Here is a 27,720-nt window from a genome sequence, read left to right on the forward strand (position 1 = left end):
AAGATAACCCTCTTCTAAGAAAATTTTATTTTTTAATATTTGACTGTCAGCATTATCTAAGAATTATTCAGCTTTGATATTGCTGCATCAGTCATGTAAAATTCTGTCCTATTTAAGAGTCAGCACACAGGAAACTAATATTCACAGTGCTTTAGTATGTTGATATTTTAATTATAAGTCTCAGAACATTTACCATTTCTGTGTGTATATGTGACTTAGGACTGTGCTGCATATCCTGAAAAAAGTGCAATTCATAACTTCTCCTGCTTATATATTTTAGCTGTTTCTTAAATATCTTGAATTTTAGAAAACACGTCTGTGTCTGGCTCTGACTAAAGAGATCTTTTAAAAATCTGCAGGAAATGTGAGATGTGGTCACTAACTTAAAAGAAGATTAGTAGACCCTTCACAAGAATCAGATTGGGTTACTGAGGTCATGCAAAATTTTTCACTATTCATACATTTTAGCAAACAAAGGAATTAGTGCTCATTGGCTACAAGTTACATCATTCTCTTATTAATTAGTATTCTGTCTTCTATTGGTAAAATGATTCCCTGGCTTCTTATGTTAGTTAATCCACATCCTCAACTGGTTTTCTTGGGTGCGTGGGTGGGTGGGCAATGAGTTGGTGGTCATGACCTCCTCCTGCTGGAATCGCCTTTACCCAGTCAGAGCTAAATTCAGTGCAGTTCCTGAGCTGGTTTTATTAGTTTATCTTGGGAGTTCTGCCAAATGTCCTTGTGGCCTGCAAATTCTGCATTCTTTGAATCCACTATCAGCAATACATCCTTCTTCCCAAGTTTTGTTGACCTCCCCCTAGGCCTGATAGAGCAAGGCCTAACACCCAGACAGCAGTACCACCTTTATACAGTCCAAGTTCCAGGTATCCACAGAAGTGAACTTGGGGGGCTTCAGTGGCTGTTGGTGGTTGCAGGTGCCATCTGTCCCATAACTTGGGGTGATCTTTGTTTGGTTGGTGATATGTGTATGAGCAGTTGCTTCTTTCCACACAGTTTGCCATAGTGGGAAATTTTGTCCGGATGCATTAATCAGGACATAATAACTAGATCATGTCTCTGCCAGGCCTGGAATTAGCACCCTCCTGTCTCAAATTCCTCCCTTCTGTGGCTTTAACAGTATTTTAGACAGGTAATTGTGCACTTTAACTCCTTACAGATGGTGACTCTATCACTTCCCTGAGCAGACTGTTCCAGTGCTTGCTAAACCTTTCAAGGAAGAGTATTTTCTTTGTATCCAATCAAAACCTCCTCTGGTACAACTTGAGGGCATTTCTTCTTGTTACTTGGCAGAAGGGATCAAATATAACCTCCTTCCAAGTAGTTGTAGACAGCAATAAGGTTTCCCCTCAGCCTCTTTTTCTGCAGGCTAAACAACCCCGGCTCCCTCAGCTGCTCCTCATAAGACTTGTGCTCTAAATCTTTCACCAGCTTCATAGCTTTGTTTTGGATGTAACTAAAACTTTGACCATTTATCTTCCATGATTTCACAGTTTACATGTAGGGTATCACTGCAAGAAGGTGGCCTAAGAATATCACCACAAAATGCAAGATTCTTATGAATCTAAGAAGCTCATCATGTAGAGTGGTTAAGGTGAGGTAATGTCTATAGGTAGTCCCACACAAGGCAATGCAGTCAACATCACATCTAGTACTCAGGCTAAAACAAGGTATCACGGAGCTGAGTTATGTTAACAGTAACCTTAAATGTAAGTAATACAGACACCAGTCCTAAGAAACTCTGCTAATTGCTGCCACTCTTTTCCCATTCCTGAAAGAAAATGAGTTTTAGGAAGTCCAGATTTGATCCTTACTACTTGAAAGGTCTGAATTAGATATAAATTCTGTTAGCAATTCTTAACAACCCTGCTTATTACTTTGAAGACTGGAATGTGAAATATGACAGACAGATATGATGGAAGCCAGATGCTTGCAAAACTATATGTTACAGTAGGTAGAATATTCTGATAAAGGAAACATCTTTATTGTCTTTTAATTGATTGTATTTTTTTTACCTAGTAAATCCACCTTACTTTTACTTCACTGGATTCAAAGCCAGTGAGGGAACCCTTTTGACTTGTCTCACCTCCACAGTGAAGGCCATAGAATTTCAGCATTAAAGTTATTAATACATATCTAGAGGAGCTAGTTTCCTCATTCTTCAAGCCTTTAAGTCAACAAAGATAGTTGCAAAGATAAAGAAGATCTGTGCAGCAGAGTATCTTCAATATTTTGATTATTTAACCTTTTTTTAGTTGTAGTATTCAAGATGTTTATTGACCTGGTATTTTTCTGGGTTGGCAATTAAATATATATTTCCTTTTGAGGTAAGGATTTTTTTTTAACAAAAAAATATTTTCTTTTTGTTTATCACACTATGGACAACAATTTTTAAGTTTTATTTTGTTGACTTGGCCTAGTTTAGATTCTCCTTCTGGACAAGTCAGTTTGTTGCTTTAAGGAATTACTGTTTTAACTAACCTCTATTATTTTTCTTAATTGCAGAGTTCCTACTTTTCCCCTCTGACTCCAACCATCTCTTTGGGATTCTCTTTTGCTTTATGTTTGCTTGTTCTACAGAATATCTTTATTCACTGTCATGACCTGGTGTGTCATATGTGTGCTGATAGCACACTGGAACATTTATACCAGTCTTTGAGGTCCTGCAAGGCTGCTTGATGACTTGTGTAATTTTTTTGTATGACTTTCATAATTTTGAAGCACACATATCATTAAAATTTCTTGAATTTAGGAAAGATAAAACTGAGTTACTATTGATTGGCTCTTCGGCACAGATATCTCAGGTATAATCCATGCCCATATCTGCAAGTGGTAGCTCTTTTAACTTCCTCAGATAATGACTATGACCTTGGTGTTATTGAACTTCCATTAAAAACCTTGATTGTACAGCACTAACTCTGTTTTTACTGTCTCAGTTGCCAAAGAATTCAGAATTAAATTGGGGCTGCTTTCTTTCTGATCAGGTCTAAATGGAGAAATTAGAAATTTTAAATTGTAATCCGATAAATGTTTTCTTGTCCCTTTCCTGACATGGCTGTTGTCTAGGTATATGTTTAAGACTCCACCCATCGAATCCATCTCTCTCCAGTTTAGAGAGAAGGATATTGTGAGGGACCACAACAAAAGTCCAGATAAATGACACCTGTAGCCCTTCCCTCATCCACTGATGTAGTCTTTCCATTATAGAAGGTCACCAGGTCAGGTAGGATTTGGCCTTGGTGAAGTAGTGCTGGTTTCCTTGAATCACCTCCCTGTCCTCCATGTCTCTTAGCAAAGCTTCTAGGATTATCTGTTCCATGACCTTCCAGGCACAGAGGTGAAGCTGACAGGTTGGTAGCTTCCAGCATCCTCCTTTCTACCGTTTTTAAAAATGAGTGCAATGTTTTCCTTTTTCTGGTCAACAAGTACTTTCTTCTTGCCTACCATATTTTTTCAAATATCATGGGGAGTGGCTTGGCAACTACATCAACTAATTTCCTCAAGACTCTGGAATGTATCTCATCGAGTTCCATCTGGAAAGTCCTGATGGATACCAGAAGTAGAAAATCTCAGTTATTTTGATGGCAAGTAGCAATAAAATTATGCTTATTAAAAAGTCAAACAATTATAAATAGTAAAAAATCATTGACAATCCTAATAAAAAGATCAGTTTAGTTGCATGCTTTTTGTAGAATGTAAATACTAAAATACATTTTTGGTTGATGTTTCAAGTCTTGGAACATACTATTATATATTAATGTCAGTTGTTTTTATATACATTTTAAAATGTAAATGAAAAAATATCAAACTGTTTGGCATATTAGTACATATATCAGGGCAATGTACAAAAATGTTATTTTGAATTTAGGGGTTTTATCTTTTTCTTTTCATATTTGGATGCCCAGAGGGATGCAGAATTATACAACATTGAGCTGTAAGCAGCTGCAGACAAAAATGTTGATCTAATCATGCTGTGTCTGTAATAGACTTTTATCAACTATATTATAACACAACAGCTTTATTTTATATGTACAATTTAAAAGAGCTATTTTGTAATAAAACTTTACTTAATCTTTTCAGTGTTTCTCAATCTATCATGGTTATGCCTTTGACTTGTTTTGTTAGGAAGAGGAGTTTGCTACTAAGGAGGATGTTAATACCAATTCCTTAATTTCTTCCAACTACATGACTAGAAGTCTGGACCACAAGGCAAGAATAAGGAGAGCAAAACCGTTAGTCTGAAGACCTGATACCTATTCAATACACATTTCATAAGGTCCTTATCTCAGACTAGCCTTATGCATGAGTAGCCTTATGCATGAGTATTTGAAGGCTCATTTGCACCTGGAGTCCATTGAAATCTTCAGTTTAGCTTCAGTGTGAAAGAGTCCTGGTTTGTGCTGCGTTACAAAATGTGATTAGTGAGAACAATGAGGAGATTTGTTTAAAAATTACTCTTGATTCAAACTGAAACACCAGTACAGGAGCATGAAAGCTTACTGCAGGTTTAACTATATACTAAATCTAGCCTTTAACTTTCCAGAGAGTGGCAGATTTAAAATCAAAGAAAGACTTTTGCATAGTTTTTTGTTCTTTTTTTTAAAAGGTGTGAAAAAAAGATATGCATCAAAAAGATTAGCTAAGAAATAGAGTAATGAATGGAAGGTGAACTGAGGCCATTTCACTTGACTGACACTGCTTGTCATGAGAAAGCAGACTACAGCCTTTAGTTCTAGAGATGTCCCTGTCCTCTTCTGGGTTGACAGGCACCTTAAATGAATCCAGTGTATAGAGTGTTTACAACTCCCAAAGGAGAAAATTTGCCCAGTATAAGTAATCTTGAGTTCAAAATCATGCTTATAGCCACAAAATGCTATGACATAAATAAAACCCGTGGCAATCTATCAAGAGTGTAAAGCAGATCAAGCCAAGTTATAAAACAGAAGACAAAAATGCTCATCTGTAAAACATCCAGTCAGTATTTCTCTCAGCTCATACACAGACTGTTTTGCCAAGCCCCTGCAGTCAGTGGGAAATGAAGACATATCCTAATAATCTGTCAGTCACCTGCACAGAAAAGAACTAAAGTGATGCCCATAATTATGGTCCTGATAACTCTCAGCTCTCACAGCATTGATATCTAGGGACAAGAACTTGGAAGCTGGATTCTCCTTAGTTATACCCAAGGAGATAACAAAGATTTTGATAATTTAGGTAGTTACTAAGACCTTTACTGGAGTCTGCAGTCTTTTTGTCTTGCATCATTGCCTCTAACCAAATTTTTTCTTAAATCCACACAAATAGAGGCTCTCTTATGCACTTATGCCAAACAGCCTTCATATGGGTCTTTCCTTTCATTGAAGAGATGGGAACTTTGTCTTGGTTGCTCTAAATAAAGCAAAAAGATTTTGCAAATAAAGCAAAACAAGGAATTCATATACTGCTTCCCATAAAGGCAAGTGTTCAGCCATCTACAGGAGACCAGGTCCCATCACTTGTAACAGTGACTTGAGAAGACAAGTGCCACCATTTTGAATACCCTCTTGTCCCCATTCTTCCACCAGCTTATACTCATGAGCAGGCTGCCAAATGGCATGGAATATCCCTTTGGTCAGTTGAAGTCAGCTGTCTCAACTGTGTCTCTCAATCTCCTGGTGCATCCCCAGCCTTTCCTGCTGGTGGGGTGGAGTGAGAAGCAGAAAATGCCTTGACACTGTATAAGAACTGTTAAGCTGTAAAGAAAATGATCCTGTGTTGTCAACAGTGTTTTATTCACAAATCCAAAATGCAGCAGCATACAAGCTACTATGAAGAATATTGTCCCAGACAAAATCACTACATTCAGAAATACGAGATGTTAATTTTCAGTTTTGAGTGAAGTCTTATTCTCTCTCTGTCTCAGCTAAATCTCTCTCTGCCATAAATCATTGATAATGGTCCAAAACACATGTGAAATACAAAGGTGACCATCAGCTTGCTAAGTCACTAGGCCACGTAGAAAATACAAGGCTAGACCCAGCACTCACCTGGATGAGGATGGACTGAAGTCCTAGATCCTGCCTCTGGCAGAGTGTATGCATTTTACATTTAGATCATTGTAAGAGAAAAGCAGAGCAGTTCTCAAAGAAGAGCTCAGAAGCTCAGTTTCTTCCCTTTCTGCTGAGTGAGTTTCAAACCCTTCTTATCTGTTTGGTTCCTGGTCCTATGACTTGCAATTCCTGGGTATCAATGATTTTATTTCAAGAAGAAAGCTGGAGAAGTCATTAAAATTGAAAAGCAGAAGCTGTGCCCAAATGATGAGAGAAGGAAGTCTAGGTTTTGGCAACAAAGACTTAAGTACACAATAAGGTGGGCCAAAAAAGATCTTGTGGAACAATTTGCTAGCAGTACAAAAATTAATAATATATTTCATTTTCTTGACATATCAAAAGCAGAAACCCTGCCAACAACATTTGTATAGCCAACATAAGATTGATGTGTAAAAGGAAGAATATCAGAAGATTATAAAGCCACTGCATAAAAGATAAAAGAATTCTCTGCATTGGTATTAACAGTGATGGTCATTAGAGAAATTTTTTTTCAAGTCTAAGGAACTATCTCAAAAATGTCAGTATAAAAGGTTTTATAACAAATTAATAGCTACATATTGTCAGGATGAAATTACTTTTGCCTAAGAGTTTTAAAGGAAATCAAATATAAATTGCTGATCTTGTTTGTAGCAGATAGCTTACTGCTTAAATTGGCTTTGGTATCAAATGAATGAATTAATGTAATGACTGTTTTCTAAAGGATATAAAGAGTATCTGTGAAATTAAAGATTTTTATGTCTGACTGCCATTTCAGGCAAATGTTAAAAGAAATATGTTAAATAGTCTCATTCATAGACACATCATATACTTACTCTAAATGATGAGACTGTGACTAAACATGGGACATTTGTATAAGGAAGTCTGTGAGTCACAAATGCAGTAGATGTATTATTTCTTTCTAAATGTCATTAAACATGTATGTGTTATCTGCTCGAAACCCCCTACATGTATTTTCAAGGAGCTATCAACTAAATCCTTCGCCATTGGTTTGCAAAGAAACAAAATTATTGATGAGTAAGAAGCAATTTCATGACCAATAGTAGGTTAAAGGGTGGAAATTAAAAAGTAGATTTAAATGGTTACTTGCTAAAATGAAGAAAGGTAATATAGTTATCCCACAAGTCTTGATTCTTGAATTTGCTCAAATGCTATTATATAGTTTGGGATAGGGAGTGAATAGCACAGTCCTAAAATTTGGTGCTGTAATATAGCTCTTCAGCTTGAACAAAACTGAAATTGACTGAATCTGTAGTAAGATTTCACAGTACGGAGCAGCCAATAAGAAGGTAGATGAAATTCAAGATTTAGAAATGTAAAATGTTGCATGTAAAGGGAAAAGTAATCTCTTAGTTTACATACAACAATAGGTATTAAATCAGGTAAAATGCCCAGAAAAGAGCCCTTTTTTCACAGATCATTATATATATCCAAGTGTCAAATGAAGAACAAAAATAAAATTGAAAATTGTGAAAAGAGGGTAAACAGTGAAATAGAAAATCAAATTATAACACTGATTAGTTGTACAGTACACCTCTCTCTTAAAAGTTCTTATAGTCTTGATAGTCTTCTTCTCAGCAAAGATGTCAAGATGCCAGCAAAAGATGGTCCTAAATGTTCAGAGTAGAAAATGATTGACTGAAGTGAGGAATGATACAGGCACAGGAAATCAGGAAAATCATAATAAAGTAAAAGCTTTTCATACAATTTAAAATTAAACCATAGATTTCATTTTCATAGGATTTCCAGAATATGACTTAATTAAAAATTACTGGGGAAAACTCTGCAGTAGCTATTAAATCTGCAATGCAGATGCAACATTTTGATTAGGAACCTTCTACACATCATCATACTTACATTTTGGACAATTTATGGGAGAGAAATATCAACTTAATCTTGCCCCATTTTTTTCATAGTTTTCCCATAGGCATTTTTCCTGGCCACAGTCAGAGGAAAGATAGACTACATAGACCATTGTTATGATCTCAGGAAGACTGTTCTTTCATTCTTATGGAGGCCATACATTTATAGCTACTAGTACTTTTATTCCCCCCATATCTAACTTCTTGAAAACTTGTTCTGGTGATATAATTTTTTTTCTTTTTTTTTTTCCTAACAGCTAGGGTATATTTGATAATAGCAAACATAAAAGTGACTGACAATACAGACGTATAGAAATTTTTAATGTAGATAATCAAGACCCTAATCCTGGGGCAGTGGACAATTAGGGGAACTAACATAAATACCCATACTATAATTAAAATTCAAAGACCACTGCCTTTAAGAGACTTGAGACACTAAAGGTATCAAAAATGGAATCTGCATAATTCAGAAGTCCACACCTGAAGTCCATAACCTGCTTCTCGGCCTTTGGCCTAACACAACAGATACTTTCACTGCTTGCAGTTAGCATGTCTGATTTGGGAGATCCCATTTACAAACTTTTATATACATCAGCTCTATATGGGAGTCTTTCTTTGGAATATTTTTTCTATTGGTTCTTGATTTAATTAACTGATTTTCCATTTAAAAAAAGTCCCAAAATGTTATTTTTAATGTTTAAAGTAGTTTTTTTTTTAATTTCTGTAAGAAAAGCAGATTATTTAACTTAGTGAGTAGCAAAGATGTTACTTGAGATAAGAGATTGAAATAAAGAATTATCTCTGGCTTCACACTTCGATGTTACAAGCAAAATGGAGAGATTCTTGAAGCTAACACATACTGGTATATTTACAGCTCTGCTGTAATTGGTGAAACAGTTGACAAAACATGTCTATACAGAACTCATGAAAATAGAAATTTTTTTCTTCCTAGGATCAGTGTTCATAGGATTTCTTTTATCTTTTCATTTTCAATATAGAAAGAGAGAAATTGATAAGTTTTACAAAGATGTTTTGACAGAGGAACAAAATTATGAGCCTTATTGGTAGGAAATAAAAGTTACTCAGTTTTAGTAAGATGTTTTTAAGACTCCTTTGTAAAAATAAATACTATCCAATAGGCTAAATGAGGTATATAGGGATATATAGTTTCCATCCCAGAAGCTTTTTAATCATTGTAATTGTCACTGGAACCATGGAGTTACTGTGAATATATTTTTTCAAAATATTTCCCAATCTATTCACCAAGGTTCATAAAAAGTTGTATTTTCTTAGAAAAATGTTTATGAAAGGAAAAAATTTCTAATTTTACACAGGTCTAATTTGTTTCCTTGTTTTCTTTTTTGCTTTGTTTTGCGTGGTAGAGAAATCTCATCAGAAATGCCTTATGCTCCTAACCCAGCTCTCTTTGAAAACTATTTTGTCATCCTTCAGCTCCTTAAAGGAAAAGATGAAAGCAAAAATATGGATATGTTTCTAATGAGGATAATGAAAGTTGAAAGGCAAGAGGAAGAAATGGAGAAAAAGTGAAATGTGGATACTGATAGATGCTCAGCAGAGAAAGGTGGAAATGATGAGTCTTTAATGTGACTTAATGACACTTTACTGAAGAACAAAATTCCGATGAACAATACTGAAAGCAGACACTTGAGACTTCAGTGGGAATCTGAAGTCCATGTGAAGGGATTAAATTGATTAGAGGCAATACTATATAAACTTCTCATGACTTTCTTTGACATACTGTTTAATCTGCTACCGAGAGCTGAATAAAAACCTTTTGATACATAAAATATTTCTAACACCAGTCTCAAAATATAGTACTAAAGGGTAACAGAGATCAGCACAGAACTTTCCTAACAGTTGTTTAAAACTGAATATATTTTTTTTATTGGAGTTTTGTGTTTTTTAATATAGAGTGGGTTACATAGGTATTTTTCAATTCTGATTTTCCTGAATCTCATTTGGTTATTTTGCAGTGTATTTTTACAAACAAGAATAGATATTTATCTGGTAAATGATGAGGATACAAAGCTATTCCTAGAGCTAATTTCTCAGCTTCTCAGACTGAGTTTGACAAAGAAACTGACAGTTTATTGGCTGGAGATGGTTTGTATGATTGTTGCTTCCTGCATTGCTTTTGCTTTGTTTTGTTTTCCCTCCTCTCTTCATGTGCTTAATCTTTAGAACTTCATCTGCTATCTATATTGATATTTTATTTTAATCTGACATAGATCTTTTGATGGATGATCATACTGAATATTAAATATTTGGACTATATCATGAAACTGTTTGAATATAACATATTTTTTACTGTCCTGAGTGTAATATGAACTATTAACTATGTACTGTCTTTCTTTTTTTATCAAGCTGTGGACTTTATAGATATAGAAAAATTATGTTTTGTTGTCTTACACTAGAAAATGTGCAATGAGCTTGATGAAAGAAAACACATTTTATAACCATGGTAACTGTCAGTAACATCTGTAGATTCCTCTCTTGCTTATATCTCTATGAAATTGAAAAATGTCATTAATTTTTGTTGATTTTTATTTTCCTGCAAAAGGAGAAAAGGGAAAATCAATGATGGGTATAATTTTAAATCACATATGGTTAAGTATTTAGGAATCACTGGCACAATGAGTTTGGCAGGCAATGAAAAATATTTAGATTCAAATGAACTTGTCAGAGATAGAATTAGCCTTTCCATAAAATTGGTTTGTCTCTGTAGTGTCTCTGTAAACATTTAAATGATACCTCTAATGATACTTTTGAAAAACATTGATGTATATAGTTCTTTTCAAATGTTTTCTGAAGAGAAACTGATACCTCTTTGTCAAAGTGCATCCATCTGCCCAAAAACCTGAGAGGATTTATAAAAGAAAAAGGTCTCTGAGAGATGATTCTAATGAATTATTCTGGAATTTGGCAACAGTGTTTGTTGAGAAAGTCAAGATTTCTGCTTGATACTGTAAGACTGTTAAATGTATTCCAGTAATATTTTAGAACAACCAGTCATTAACACATGAATATTCAGTAAACAACATACTTGTGCTGCTGTAGTTGAGAGCTGTAATAGTCTACTCAAATTCAAAGACAGATAGATCCTCTCAGATTAAAGGAATTTTTTAATGGCCTTAGTTTTCAGTTAAACATAGACTGTCAGTTAAACATCCTGTCAGTGATTTTAACCCCACGTGGAAGTTTTCCTTGTAACTGGTGAACATTCTGCAAATCTCATCATAGGAAAAATGCTAAAATATGTTTGGTCTCCTCTGTTTCTGGTTGGTCAGACTTCCCTAATACTTTCTGTTGAGCTATTTCACTACATCAGGCATTTTCTCCGTGCCTCCACCTCAGTGCCTTTGTCCACACCTTTCCCAAAGGTAGGGGAAGTTGATGTTTAATGAAATTTTGCATATCCAAACAATGAGATCTGACTGTATTATGCAGTGTTTTCTGCCCCTTCAAATCTGAATCTCTGCCATCCAAAATAGAAATGGATCTCTAATATCTGAAGCTGATATCCTACAGAGCATGGACCAGCCTTCAAGAGGCCAGCCTCAATAGCAGAGAGAAAAGCAACAGTTAATGAAAATACAAAGACTTATTGCAAGACACTTTTTTTCTGAGATAGTACTTGAGAGGAAATGGTAGATGTTGGGCAACTCTGCATTTTGTATTGTAGTTAAACTCTTTACTGTGAACTAGAACTGAAAGCCCTCTAGAAATCCTCCAGTCAACAAGCATGTAGCGCTTTATAACCTCTGTTTCAGCTACATGTATTATGGAAATGTGATTTCAGTCAGTGATGAGAGACAAAGGCCGTGAATGTGCAAAAGACATGTCTTTCAGAGACCCTATGGCTCTTTTGCAAGCTGCCTTTTAATCCTGTTGCAACTGGGCATGTTCTGCTGGCTTCCTGCCTGCAGTAGAGAACTCCAGGAGGAAGTAAGGCATAACGCTCACATTACCTTTTGCATTGTGTCACTACCAAGCAGACAAAGAGTGCTTCCACCCTTCCCCTCCTTTGTCTGTGTGACTATCTCTACTCTTTTTTCTAGATGATTTAAATCTGTGCGTACAGCAGATTCGCTGTGATCTTTTGGAGGTAGTCACAAAGGCTTCTGTTATTCTTCTTGGAAATACTGCAGAGACACTTCTTGCCTTCTCAAAGGAATTCTGAAAAACAACTCACTGAAAAACCAAGCTACAGTATATATAGATAGGATCATAGAATCATAGAATCAGATGGATTGGAAAGGACCCCTGAGATCATCAAGTACAGCCCTTGATCCACTACCCCCACAGGTACTAGACCATGGCACTAAGTGCCACATCCAGTCTCTTCTTAAACACCTCCAGGGATGGAGAATCCGCCACCTCCCTGGGCAGTCCATTCCAATGCTTGATTACCCTTTCTGTAAAGAATTTCCTCCTGTCCCTTCACCAGCCTGGTTGCTCTTTTCTGGACCTGCTCCAGCACCTCAATATCCTTCCTGAACTGAGGGGCCCAGAACTGGACACAGCACTCCAGGTGTGGCCTCCCCAGTGCTGAGTACAGGGGAAGAATCACTTCCCTGCTCCTGCTGGCCACACTGATGTATGTAGATAGACAGTAAATGGGAGACGTAGAAGAAACTAAATTCTTTGGGCTTGGACTTCCAGAACATTACAGAACATTTAAAAAATGTAGAATATCCCACTTAAAAGCTGTTGAAAAGCCTTTTAAATTAATACTTTTATTCTGAAAGAGTGGTCATGTCAAAGATGGCATGTAGCTTCCTTTTTTCCTCTATATTTGACTGTGTATCTAAATTGGCTGTTTTAGGTTGAAACTGTGAATATAGCATGGCTTCTGATTTTAAGAGGGTTTCAGTGCAATATAAATTGTATTCTATATTGTGAGAAGGTTGTTTATTCTTTGAAGTGAGTCAGATTTCCACAGATACTGTGTTTGTGAGAAAATTCCTCAAAAGACTGTGTGTCAAAGTGTTAAATTAGTAGATTTATATATCAGTAGATTAAAAGTTACCATCTCTGAACATTCAAAAATATGATGAAAACACAAAAGATTCATGATTATAGAATGAGTTCAAAATAGTATTAATTTGAAGATGATCTTTGCTGTTTTGACTTTAAACTCTCAGAATCTATACACCTACCATCTTTACAAACTCAAAGACGATAAACTTTTCAAGTAAGAGTCTTGAGATTCTTTTATAAACAAATATCTGAACAAACGAGTTTAGGCTTAAAAAACAGCAACACATTCTATTATGAGAGTTAGAAAAAAATCATGAGTTGACAATCCTGAGACATTAGAGAAGAATATATATTAACGTATTTTTCATAGATTTTATTGGATCAACAGAAGATGTCCTCATGCACTGTTAATGATTCTGTATGTACAGCTCTTCAAGATGCATTTAGATGTCCCTGTCACAGCTAATCTGTGTACTGAGTGTAAAATACATTTTATATTTTAAATGCCATTGACTTCTTTTCCTTCCTGTTTTCTTCTAGGTATTTCTTCCATATATCTTTAAAATATCTGAGCTTATCTATTCTTGAAAAACATTACCTTAAAAAAAGAAGACCTTTTTCAAATGTAACAAGGCTTTTATGTTGATTTCAATATGTAAAGATTGATGTGTATTTTCTGATATAAAGTGGAATTTTGTCCACATTGGTATAAAGAATGTAATTAAAGGGGAAAAAAAACCCAAACCTAGAAAAGAGTCAAAATTTTTTATGACTTCTCCATGTTACACTTAAAAAATATGTCCGAGTATATAAAGAATAGCTTTCTATACTGCCCGGGAAAGTCTGAAAAATTCTCAGTGTGAGCAGAGGATTAAATCATTTAAAGGATAGGGAAAACTATGCCTAAAGCTATGATAACTGGATGTAAGTAGCTCTTTTAAGTATGTGGATGAAGAAAAAAAGGCATAAATGCATACCTATCTAAGCTTTGGAAATTTATATTCATAAATATAATTATCAAATAAATGTTTGTAGAGTAGACTGTTATACATTCAGTGATCCAACCCAGATTAGATTTACTTTGAGATTAATTATTTTCCAAAAAAGAAAAAAATCTGGACAAAGTATTTTAAATTCATGACCATTCGAACATGTCTTTTCTATTTGGAATCCATTAGCATATTGTATTTCCATAGTTTAGTTATATGCACTCTTACCAAATTACTCAAGTACACTATAGATATTTGTCAGAAAAATGTCAAAATTGAGCATTGCAGCTTGATTATAGCTTACATAGCTTAAAGCCAGAAGACTTCCAAACATCTAATTAAAGTAGAAAACATCTAATAGGAAACAAGCAAACACTTAATGCAAGAAAGAAATACACAACATCACAGAAAAGACAGAAGAATAAAGTGCTTTTTACAGTAGATTTCATAAAATTGACAATGTAACACAATTAGACACACCAGGGAGTCACAATGAATAATAGAACATTTTAGTAGTGACAGTAAAGTCCGTACAAATTGTGTGGTGTATTGCAGCAGAACTTCACTTGAATGAAAGTGAAACAGCTGACTGTTGGGATTAGGCATTTTAGAATTTGTCCTGCAGAGCATGGTTTGCTTTTGGGAAAATTTTACAGAAACTAGAGATATTAACACTAATTTTTCATTATTTTAAGAAAAATAGGAGCCCCAAAAGAAAAGACCTGTGTATGCTGATGACCTCTGTATGCAGAAACAAAAGCACATCTGAAATTACTCAAGATTTAAAACTATGTTATTAGAAGGCTTTGCTGAGCACTTTTTTTAGGAAAGGGTGTTGTCATAGTTTAAGCCCAGCTAACAACCAAGCACCATGTGGCTACTCATGTACCATGTGGCACTTCCACACCAATAAGACTAGAGGGAGAATCAGAAGGGTAAAAGCTGGAAAACTCATGGGTTGAAGTACAGACAGTTTAATAGAGAAAGCAAAAGCCGGACACAAAAATGAAGCAAAATAGCTTCCCATGGGTGGGCAGTTGTTCAGCCAATTCCAGGAGAGCAGGGCCCATCATGTGTAATGGTTACTTGGGGAGACAAACGCCATCCCTCCAAACATCCCCCCTTACCTCCCTCTTCCCCCTACTTTTTATACTGAGCATGATGTCATATAGTTTGGAATATCCCTTTGGTCAGTTTGGGTCACCTGTCCTGTCTGTGTCTCCTTCCAACCTCCCATGCACCTCCTTTTCCTTATGATTGGTCCACCCTGTGATTAGAAATCAAGACTCTGAAATGATTTCTCAGAAATAAGCAAGGCCATGTGATTGATACTCATCTCCATTATCAGTCTTTCTATCTGAGTCAGCTTTCTATTTGAAAGAGTATGCAAGCTGATGAATACTGGGGTAGCAGCTTGGGTTAAACCAGAGAATTCTGTCACAGCATAAGTGTCTTTATTAATAACATTTTTTTTTCTGATATACACCCACCCACAGGCAAATAAATATTAAGGATGCAAGGAAAACTTTAGTGCTTTATAGATGAATGCTTTATGGCCATTGTTATTAAAATCAGAAATTTCACTGTCTCTTCCATTCAGACCTGAAATGAACTATGGTGCAGATATAACTAAAGAAAACTACTTTAGAGAACATATATTAGGCAAAAATGCTACAGATAAAGTATGATGCAACATACCTATATTTTAACCACCCTGGGTATTGATGGAAGATGCTCCTAAGTTGTGGAAGAAGTGGGCATAAAGACATCTAAAAGCTTTAACTGTGTACTTCCTAGACATGATCTGACCTGTAAGCCATGAACCTTATGCTAATTTAAAAACTCAATTCAAGTATAAATTTTCAAGTATAAATTTCTGTCTCTTCCTTGGTGTCTGATTGCAATTAAATATTCCTTCCCCACCAGAAGAGAGCTACAGTTACTGCAGTGATGTATTCAGGTTTTTATGTCACATTCATCTTGAACCTTTCCAATAAGAAATGTGATGATGAATTCAAATGTGGTCTATCGTTCACCTCATTCTGTCTCAGAGCCAAAAATCATATGTGTAGTGAAGTGGCTTTTGCTTTAATATGTGCACTGTGCTACAGGAGTTTATAGTAGAGAACAAGTGTACTTTACTTTTCATCTGAAAGAGGTTGTATAGTGATATTATCTGCATTTTTGAGTTATCTCAGAACTGTTATTGTGAATAGGCAGTCATCTGTGGAAAAAACAAAATCTTGTACATTCTTTTACATGTTTTTTTTTCTTTTCAGAGGTATTTATACTGCTGCATTATATACATGTTCTGAAAACATATATTTGTAGTTTAAAATAGCTGAATGCTTGAGTGATTAAATCGTGCTGATGGAAGCTGGTATTTTGAAAATTTTTATTCTGAAATATATTAAGTACTGTACCTTGGAAGATAGTTCTTCCAGGAACAAACTAATGCAGTGCCAGAAAATCAGCTTTTATAGCATTGTCAAAGTATTCCCAGCTATAAACCAATTTTACAAGCAGGTACTGGCATGAACATCAGAATACACCTGAACTTCAAAAAGTATTTTTTTTATTAGCTGTTATTTCTGCCTATGAGGAGAGGAAAATTACACTAGAAATGTAGCAGTTAACATTATTTTTAATAAGGCAAATCCTCCAGGATTCTGTCATGTAATTGTTTCTGCTAATAAATACAAAATTTAAGTTGTGCTACTTTTGAGCACTCGTGTAAGGTAAAATTAGTGCAGATCCTGGAACTAGCCAAATTGATGTATTTGTATTGGCACAGTGGTGTTTCTGAGGCTGTTTTTGTTAACTGATGGGTGCCACAACATCACAGTTGTTGCATCACTCTCAGACACAAGCTGATATCTCTTTCTATCACTTTCTGGCACATCCCTTCTGGGTATGTATTATGTCCACGTGAATTGGCTGATGGCCATTTGGGCACTTCTGTACTATAATTCCTTTTTGTGATACAAGGAGATGAAATCCTGGATTCTAAAAGCATATATGAGCCTCACTTCCATTGAAATCAATGTAGATAGTTCTATATGCTCTGAATTTCTGACACCAACCCATTTGATCAACATAAATGGAAACATTGTGGAAGAATGGGAAACTGAATCTGGAAAGACTATGCAAGGATAAGAATTTTAAGCCTTATTTATTCTTACCTTAAAAAAATTAATATAGGGTTTTTTGCTATAATCATCACATCTCTGTACACATGATTACTCTTTCAGATTCTCTCAAACTGTTAAGCACAGGCCTATCACTCTGAACTTTTGTGAGAGTGTGAGAGTAGGAGTGGAGTTTAACCATTAACATGATGCAGATTCTTCCTCAGTCCTTTTTGAACTGCATCCACAAGCAGTTGTACATTCATTAGGAAAACTTCTTTACTCCTTCTCCAAGGAAAAGAATATTAGATTCTTTTGCCTCAAATCTCAAGGGTTGGATAGCATCTTAGGATGGCTTCTTTTGGCTCAGTCATTGGAGGGTAGTTTCTGATGAACAAATTTTAAGACAACAAATGCTACTTACAGAAGAAATATGGTTATTTGCAAAGTACTGATGCTATTAACATCATACTGACTTTGTTAAAATCCTGATGCAAAATCCAAGACGTTGGAAAGCACAAGTGCAGTTATCATAAAAGTATAATCTTCAAAACACATTTTTTCCTCATCTGTGATGAGCTGCGCATCACAATGTGAATTCTAGCCAATGGTATCTTTGTTCTGGAACACTGTTCAAATATATGGATTAGAATCTGGTGGGGCACAAGTATGAAATTCAATCAAGCTGTTCTGTTGCAGCAGCATGCTGAGGCTGTGATGTTTAAGTAGCTGAAGTAGTGGGTGGAAAGAAGAAATTATGCAAAATAAACATAAAGAGCACCAAACTATTACTTTGTGAGCTGCTCTTCTGGGAAGCAGGTTTAGCAGTAGTGATACTTCTTTCAGGGAAATTAATGTGTGCAGGGTTAATGATGGAGACGGATGCAGCTGGATGCTATTGCCAGTAACATCACACACCTCCACATTATAGAGAGTGCTGGCACACACCTCTGCATTATACAGTGTTCTGATAGAGCAGTGCTCTTTTCTTCTGTGTTTTGTAGGAGGTTTTTTTATTATTTTTTATTTGGCTGTTGGCAAAAACCATGAAAGAAGCCACAGAATAAACAGAAATGAACCACCCACCACAGGGAGCATTCTACACAATAAGTTATCCAAATAATACTTTGTGGGGTTTTTTTTAAACCTCACTTTGTTTTGGAGCATGTCAGCTTTCTTACCAACCTGAAGCTAACACTGAGAGAAGTTGTGTAACTAGTGCCACTGGGTTATTTCTGCTTAGATAACTGAAGAAAATAAATCTAAATGTTAAATAAATAACAGACTCAGTACAACAGATTTAATAAAACCACACTGTTTTGTGATAACTGTTAATTGCTGACCTTTAATTGGTTCTTAACAGAAAATACAAAGAAAATTCTTTTACCTGATATAACTATGCTTTTGAGAAGATTTTAAGCCAGCAACAATGTATATTTATTTAACTTTTATAACCATGTTTCTGTTATGAGCATACTTATATAGGGATTCACAGATGTACATTTATGTGTCTTATATTGTTTAGAACTCATTCTTGTCTCAGAGGTTATTCTGTAACACTCTATCCACAATGCTTTTCTCCAAAGAAAAAGCTTGTAAACATGGACAAGCTCTGTGGGACAGAGATTTATGCTGTCCTAACGATATTTTTCTTATGATTCATAAAAAAATGCAATTAATTTGGCAAATTTTCTGATTGTATCAATCCTGAGTTGATCTATCCATAGAAAACCCCGCACCTCGGTGCAGCAAACTGGGAAAACCATAGTAGTATATAAAAACCACTTCTGAATCTACTGAAATGTGAGTTGCTTATGATTTGAGATCCAATTCATATTAGAAGCCTAAGAAAAAGGTAGAGACCGAATTATTAATGTATTTCTGGAAACTTTTAGCAATTAATCTACGAATTTGGAAGATAGAGATGCAGGTTTCTGCAGGTTTTTAAAGAATGCATAGAAAATACATTTTTCAGCATCTGTCCTTGCAATCATGATGTGTTCATTATTTTGAGATCACTTTTGCAGGCTGTATTGTTTAGCAGGTTAAAAAACCAAGAAGAAACCAAAACCTAAACTAACACTTTATTTTAGATGTATTTGTTTATCTTTACATCTATTCTGGGAAGTTTCACATCTGGCAGTAATTTTCAGGTATAGTGTTTCACAGAATCACAGAATATTCTAAGTTGGAAGGGACGCAGAAAGACCATCAAGTCGAACTCTTAAGACAATGGCCTGTAGAGGAGTCAAATCCACAATCTTGGCATTATTAGCACCATGCTCTAACCAACTGAGATAATCTCAGGGTTTATTTATAAAATGAAAGAGAAATGGTTTTCCTATGTTGAAAATGTTTGAAATTTTAAAAGTCCACTTACCCAAACAAAAAAGTCAAAGTCCCCAATAAATATATACAGTGAATGACTTCCAAGGAGGAATAACAGAAAGGCAGTGAAGCAATGATGCTTAGATACTGTTGCAGTAGCTGATATCTAGTCCTGTCCTTATGACATCATCCATGTAATTTTGGGCAAGACACTTAAACCACATATGCAGTTTCATGTCCTCAAAATAGGAGTAATGTCACCATATTGCCCACTAGGGTACTTGTAGCTTAGTTGTAGATTAAGTACTTCCACATTAATGAAGCACTGGGATACCCTCATCATGAACTTCTGAGAGCAGCCTGTGAGAAATTAATCATAGCTCCTATTCAGAAATAAGGTTTTAATTGTATGAAGTAAAGCCTTGGATCACTCACTGAATAATGAGGGTAAAAGAAAATATTGATCATCATAGTGATCACTAAGTGAGCATCATACATTCATGGCCTGTAGCAAGGCTGAGGTCCTGTGGAAGATATGCTGTGTAATGGTGTAATTAAAGATTATAACACAATGCATATGTATGAGTGACGAAATGAACATTGCAGTAGCAGTAACCTCAATCCAACATTTTTGACTGATTAAGCACTCAACCTAATAAGTTCTTTTAACATATTTTTGTGGCTGTATACAATATATCTATAAGCAGCACATAATTGTGCATATAAATGATGGACTGTAGAGAAGGGAAATTTGAGAAAAAGTCTTCTTAAATTGTATTTGTTATGTGTGGACCATAAATGGGTCCTTTCCAACTGAGCAGCACAATGGTGTTGAAATCAATGAAACTAAAGTATTATTGCATTGAATCACAGAGCCATGAATTAGATTCCCTTGGGTTTTTTTGACAATTGATGGTTTGATGTATTGATCAAATATTGATCATATATATATATCAATATATATCAATATATATTGATATATAAAACAATCTTGTCTTCTCACCAAATAAATTTTTCTCACCTACAAAGTATATATTTGGTCCAAAAGAAAGAGTAGGTGTGAATTACATGCAAATTTTGCAGCTTGTACCCCAGAATTTTTCTTGGTTGATCTCGTGAGTTCACATAGCTTGACATCACAAGAGTCTTTTGGGGACGATGGTTATTGCAATAAATAGGATGAAGATAATTTTAATCAGATCTACTCAAGATGCTTTTTGTGACATCCATACAATTGGTAAATATGCAGGACTTGAACTGGTTCTTTCAACACTGCAAGAAAATTCATAGTTTCTGACCACCAGGGATAGTCATTAACCATTTTGTTGTATCAATATGGGGGAAGGAGGAAAAGAGAGGAAGAAAGAATGTTAATGATTGGCAACTCTTGCTGTCCTTTAACCAGTTGAGTAAAGTCACAGTAACACAGATGTGAGTAGAGGAAGTGAGAATGTGAGTTTTAGAAGTCTTGCTTCCCTATCTTGATTCCATGAAAAAAACAATAAAAAAGAAAAATATAACGTAGAAATTAAGTTATTTAAACACCCTTTCCCCTCACCTCCTTCTACATGTATTTGTGTATGTCCCTCTATATATTTATTTGTTTCTGTAGAGGATTTTTTATATACTCATATTTGCTGGATATAAGTGTTCAGGGTTGCAATTGCATCAAATTACTTTGGCAGAGCATGTGGTCACTATCATGGAATGCTACACTTCTCACGCAGAGATAATTGTGTTCCAGTAGTGGGTGGATTGTTCTTGCTATACATAATATATAAAACACTTTGAGATCATCTGTGGGTGACAGAAGCTGCTCTTAGTGTCATTTACTTTTAACCTAAGGTAGCCAAAACTCTTTATTTCACATCCATTTGATCAATGTTACTTGCAAACATTGAACCAACTCTTGGATGGCCCTCTGTGCTTTTTAAATCATTCCAAGTTAAGGAAACTACCCAGTCTGACCATTCATGAGACTCTCTGTCAGTCACACTCCCAGGGCCAGAGACTGTCACTACTGGGCCTGAAGCCCCTTCACAGGGAGTGGTTCTGGTGAGCTGACAGTGCCCAGCTTGACTCCCACACACCCCACTCACACAGTCAGACCAGGTTTCCTTACCGGTTCAACCCCAGGTTTCCCATGGCAGAGTCTCAGATGTCTCATTCCACAAAGCCATTTATTCATGTCACAGTAACACAGAAACAGCCCAAGCTGGTGCCTCCAAGGAAGACCCCCAGGCAAGGAATCCTGGGGCTTTTATACCCTCCCAGTCTACCTGTGCACAAGGGTCTCTTTTCCTCCTGAATTTATGGTTCCTGCCTCTCTTTCCATGTCTTTGTAAAGAACTCTGCCATTAGCCTCTTTTTATTGACAATTAACACATGTATTGATATACTGTGGATAACCTTGGAGTTCCTCATCTGGTATGGAAAGAAAACTTCCTACTGTAAATGCCTTTTCTGCTGTCCTTACCTATTCTGCTAAGTATTGAACTGGCACCAAATTGCAAGTAGTGTCACTGACAAATACTGCATTTAGAAAGGCTGATTTAACAAAGTAGCAGAGCAGCAGGCTGGTTATGGCAGTGACAGCAGCACTAGGAGGATTTCAAAGCATTGTTAGACTTTCTAAATCTTTCCCTTATCATCTTTCCAATTTCTAATTTACTCACTCATTCAACACCATCTCTTTTCAGAAGTCATTCTGCTTCCCTTTCTGGAAATCAAGTAGTAAACTTGAGTCATTCCCTGGTGCTCTTACCTTGGATCCTTCTTTTTTTGGCACAGAGATATTAAACGACTTATTCAAGCTATTCCAGCACTTAACTTTCTGTATCCTGAGCAGAGTGAAAAGCTGCAATAGGTTGTAGAAGTATGTAATTGGCCTTTATATGCTGTCAGTCCTCCTGCTAGATATGCCTATGCCAAACACGAAGATGGAAGTGAGAGAGAGGAAAACTAACCTGCAGAAAGCATCACAAATTCAATTAGAAATGCTTGGTATGACAGAAATTAGCACTGAACTGAATAAATTCCAAGCTTTGACAAACTGAAGGTCTGAATGCCAGATGCAAAGTGATAATGTGAGCAAAGGTTGACTAATCACATGAAGTAGCAGCCAAGATATTGGTGAGATAACCAAGAAACCAGAGAGATGGTTTAATGTACTGAACTGTGCAAAGCACTTGGGAAGGTGGTTGCAGAAGACATCAGCAAATACATCATCAGTAGCGTACAAGAGAGACTGAAGAGAAACAGCTGCTGGAGGAAGACCAGAAACAGGTGAAGAGGCAACAACAGATGTATCCCTCATGGACTTGATCATATATCCCTTTCTATTTCACTGGAAATGTAGAATGGTAAGTAGTGAAATCTCATATAACATAGTCTGCTGAATTGAAGAAAGAATCTGCTAAAAAAAAAAAACACAAAAATTCAACAGTGGTTGGCTTTGCAGAGTAGAATTCTGTAGAAATGGCAATTGAGGAAACAACTTACGCACCAGCAACAGCAGGATTTTTTGCAAAAGATCATTGAAGATCCAGTTAATCATATAAACCTGATTAAATTAAATTCTTGAAAGTAAATGTATTATTCTGGTATAAGAGTCTTTGAACAATCCATGCAATATATACATATTTATACAATGTTATAGCAGAGTTCACCCCTGAAAGGATGGCAAACACATTTTGGAGGTCAAAAATGAGGATTTGAGATGAGTTCTTTGAATTTCATGTGATTGATTTTAGACAGGTGCAAAGCATTGAACTCAGAAAAGAGAAATAATATACACACATTTGAAATAGGTACTAGCTGGCTGTTAGATGGAATAGATAAAAGGCTTACCATAGATCTCAAAATTAATAGAAGCCTTTAGTGTGATCCTGTTGCAAACCAGGATAGTCTCATTCCTGAATGAATCAAGACGACTGTTGGATGTAAGATATGGAAAGTAATTTTTTTTCTAACTCTTCCTGGCTTTAGTGGATCCTTGGCTGGAGCAGAGTCCAACAACATGGTTTAGAGAAGATTGTGATAAGTTGCTGAGAGTAGTAGGAATAATAAAAGGTTTAGAAAAAGAGACCTATGAAGAAAAAGAAAGATTGAAATAATTGCATTTATTCACTCTATCACACAGAAGAATAAGAGACATGAATTTCTTTCATTAGATAAAAACTGTTATAATGATGGCAGTGAATGATTCTCTGTGATCATAAGGTCGAAAACAGAGAGGAACCAGATGAATTTTCTAAAAAGACTTAGTTTAGATACTGGGGACATTTTTGAAAGCCAAGGTTTAGTCAAGCAATATGAGAAGATGATTGCATAGACTGTTCTTTTTTATTATTTGTTTGTTTCTTGGTTGGTGTGTTGTTTTTTTTCAAGAGCCAGTATATATTCTTCCAGTCTTTGCTTAAGTGATTTTTATCCTGCCTGTGTGCCTGGGGGACTAGGTGGTGCCCTCAGCTCTGTGATTTCTAACATTATGTGCTTAAATGACTGAGAAATTCACCAACTACAACAGAAATTTTCTACTCAACTGAAAAGCAGAGAGGCTATTAATCAGGATGTTTTATGGAGAACTCCAGTGATTAATGAATTCTTGGTAAAGATGAATGAAAATAACTTGCCAATGTGAATGACATTCATTGATTATGAGAAAGTTACTGACTAGCATCAGAGAAAGAAAAATGCTGTTCTAAAGCTACCCAAGCATAACAAAACACTGTCTGCAATTTCTGAGTAACAAGTGGGCTGGACTGTGGCTGAACATAGATGGGAAGGTAGAAAAAGAGAGCCCAGAGCAGTGCTTTTTGTCTGTAGTGTACTAGTGGTACATTTATATAAAAAGACCAAAAGGGTCCAGCATGGTCTGAGGATGCAGTGTATGAACTTGGATGAGTCAAAGCATCACTCCTATCCCACAACAGCAGAAGACAGGGTGCAGAATCCCACACACAGCATAATGAAAGTCCGGGTTCAAACAGACTGTGAAAAGGGAGGCTGGGAGGGAGCTTGTTTGGGGGGAGGGGTGAAAGGAAGAATGCTAGTGTTCTGCCAAAACACATTTAGTTCTGACTTAAAGAAGTAAAACCCCTACAACACTGAATGCCTGTTGCAAATAAACTTGAAAGAAGTTTGTACTCCTTTATTTTAGGCTTGAATTTTGGCCAAATTAGTTTGAAAAGGTGGAGAGTGAAGAGCTACCAACATACCTTATTTTCCAAATACCATTTATTTTCTCACTGGAAAAACTTATTGTTTCATCAGGACCATGAGAAAAAGATTGGGTGCCTTTTTTGCTGGTGCAAACACCCTTTCTCATGGGTTTCTGTAACCCAACCACTAGGATACATGTTCTGACTTAGTTTTCTGGATACTTCTGCATTATAAATGATAACATCTACAACTGCAGTGAGCAGGAGAAAAAGATTAAACCAGAGAAGTAGCAATTTTGAACAGAAGAAAAAATGAACAAAATATGTGGAAAATGGCAAGGCTCAACTGACCAGAAGTCACAAGAAGCAAGACAAAGAGCCACCGCCACCAGCTGCACGACTCTGTATTAGCATTGCTACTTCTCTATTAGACTGCATTAGGAAAGACAGAATGGGGATAACTTACATGGAAAATGCAATAAAGTGTGGTCTAACAAATTGCACTGTGGGCTTATTGTGATTGCAGCAGTCAGGGATGAAACTGAAGAAATGGGAAGAATATTACTATTGTGTCAATAAATGTAATTAAAACTGAGATGATAATTTTATTCAGAATCTGTATTTCCTGCTTGCTAATGTCTCTCTCATAAATTTACCTTTCCAGATGATGCATCTCATATTCGTTCTATTCTAGTTCATTCTGTAGCACATTTCTATTAGAGACAAGCAGAAAAAAGCGCAACTGTATTACAAACAACATCAGTTCCTAGCATTAAGAATGAATTAATTGAAAGAAAAATGTGTTAGGGATGCTTTGTCCTGGTTATTCTAAACTGCAATTGAATTGTCACAAAATCTTTAAATTACCTGTGTGGAAGGGAAATGTCTGCTTACTTGCGTGTTTGATTTTGTTACAGGCCTATTTATACTTTGCTATTCTTTGCTAACTCAAAATTTTGCTTGTGCATAAAATGTTAACTTTGATGTATGGAGTATAATCTTTCTGTAAAACGTAAGTGGTAGGGAAAGCCTGTGGAGGCAGGATGGAGAGGAACATTGTTGCCCAGGAACCACTGTGGATTCTGTTGGCCCCTGTTGTGAGGCTTGGCTGCCGCAGCCAAGGGACAGTGGAGAGCAGCCCCTTCCCACTGTTGATCCTGAGATCAGGCTTCTGGGCAGCAAGGTGGGATCCTGGTCCACCCCAGGCCCTGGGAGCTTCTGTCTGTTGCACCTCAGCCCAGCTTCAGCCCTCCTGCCTCACAGACCTCCCAGTGATCATCCTGTGGGTCCAGACCCTGTCCCCATGGTCCTGTCCAGCCATCCAAGGGCTGTGTCTGGTCCTTGTTGCCTTCATTGGGTCTGATCCTGACTCCCATCCATGTACATCCTGGCCTGTCACTGAGCAGGAGAGACTGCTCAGAGTGGCTGAGTGCCTCCGATTCTACCAAACAGCAGTGCAGTTCTGAGGGTTATATTCAAGTGTACATCCTCAACACACCTCAGCCTCCCATGAGGCAGGACTTAGGCACGTGCCAGTCATCCCAGTCATCCTTGTTGGTGCAAAAATGATCCTGCATACTTGGCTGTGTGGAAGCTCCTGTGATCACTGACGGTGGTTGTACAAGCTGTGGTCCTGCAGCTGGCATGGGACTAGGCACAGATCTTCACACAGGAATATGTCCTGATGCTGGGGACAGGTGTTTCCAAAAAGTCAAATCCAGGATCCCAGAAAGAGAATAGCTGGGAGACCTGTCACATGGAAAGAATTTTACAAACGTGACAAGGATGCTTTGGGTAGCTCACAGAATTTAAAAGGTTATGCCTCCGTTTCCCTTAATTCAGTGGTAACTTCTCCATCCACAACAAATATTGCAGGCACTGAGGAACAGGTGTCAGAGAGACAAATGAGTACCTAAAGTGTGTGGAACTGTGGTGAAATATACAATCATAAGGAATTGTTGTATAGGGTCTAGCTGTCTTCAAAGGATGATTTGTATTGCAGTGGCTTGGAGAAAAACTGTGGATGATGAATAGGTTAAACCTAGTTAATTTCTTAATTCATTACAATACTTCTTTCCTATAAGCAGCTTGGAAAATTATTGATTAAACAAACAAACAAATCCTAGGTTGATTTTTGGCTGGCAACTACTCCAGCACTAAATCAAATGTTGAATCTAAAGCAGCAGTATGCTTATCAGCCTCAGGTCATGTCCTTAATGCTCAATGAAAGGGAAACCTGTTTCTCATTCAGTGATTGCTCAGCTATAATAAACTGCTAACATTTTTTAATTTGATACTTTACATACTCATTAAACTCTGGTATCATATAACAGTGCAGAAGGTTTGACTTTTTCCCCAGGAGCAATTTTCTCCTGAAGCCTGAACATTTCATTGCTGTTCTGTAATTTAAAGGGTTATGGAGATTTGGTGGAATAAATTTATAATGTTTATGAAAATAACCAAAACCGAAGACAAACTTAAAAAAACACTCAGCTTCAATATTTATACTGTTTGATGGCTTCAAGTCACATAAAGGGGACAAGTTTTGGACAGAGAACTTTAAACTATTAAACTATTACTTAGTCTTAATCTCCACAGGAAAGGAAAAGAAAGCTACAGCATAACTATCTGAAAAACTGATTTATTATAGCAGGTTTTTTTCAATATATACAAAAACCCCAACCAAACTCCAAACCAATCCACACAACTGTATTAAATTTATTTATCCAGTTAGAGAATACAGAAAAAGTTCTCATCAAAGTACCTTACATAACAGATTGACTAATCCAATATCAGAAAATAAAACAGGCAGTTAGGCATCAAAGCGTAAGCTTTCAGCTTCCTTCAGACTGTATTTCTACATGAGTCAGAGGGGGTGGGAATGGGTATGAAAGCTGTGTTAAATCATCCACTGCAAAGGGAAAATAATAAAGAATTCAGGTTAATAATTAGAAAGAACTTTAAAATTAATTAAACAAAGCAACAAAACACAAGAGGTTATAATGTATTGAACCAGGAGTGCACATTGTGAAGCATAATACTATATGCCAAACCATATCCAGTCACCCAAGGTGTCTATTAGTAGATCAATTAGACATGGGCTGGTATTTAAAAAAATTCTTCATTACAAAAGCCTTTAGGATTTG

This window comes from Myiozetetes cayanensis, unplaced genomic scaffold (genome assembly GCF_022539395.1).
Source record: "Myiozetetes cayanensis isolate MyiCay16 unplaced genomic scaffold, myiCay2020 scf5-8, whole genome shotgun sequence".
In the NCBI taxonomy this organism is placed as follows: domain Eukaryota; kingdom Metazoa; phylum Chordata; class Aves; order Passeriformes; family Tyrannidae; genus Myiozetetes; species Myiozetetes cayanensis.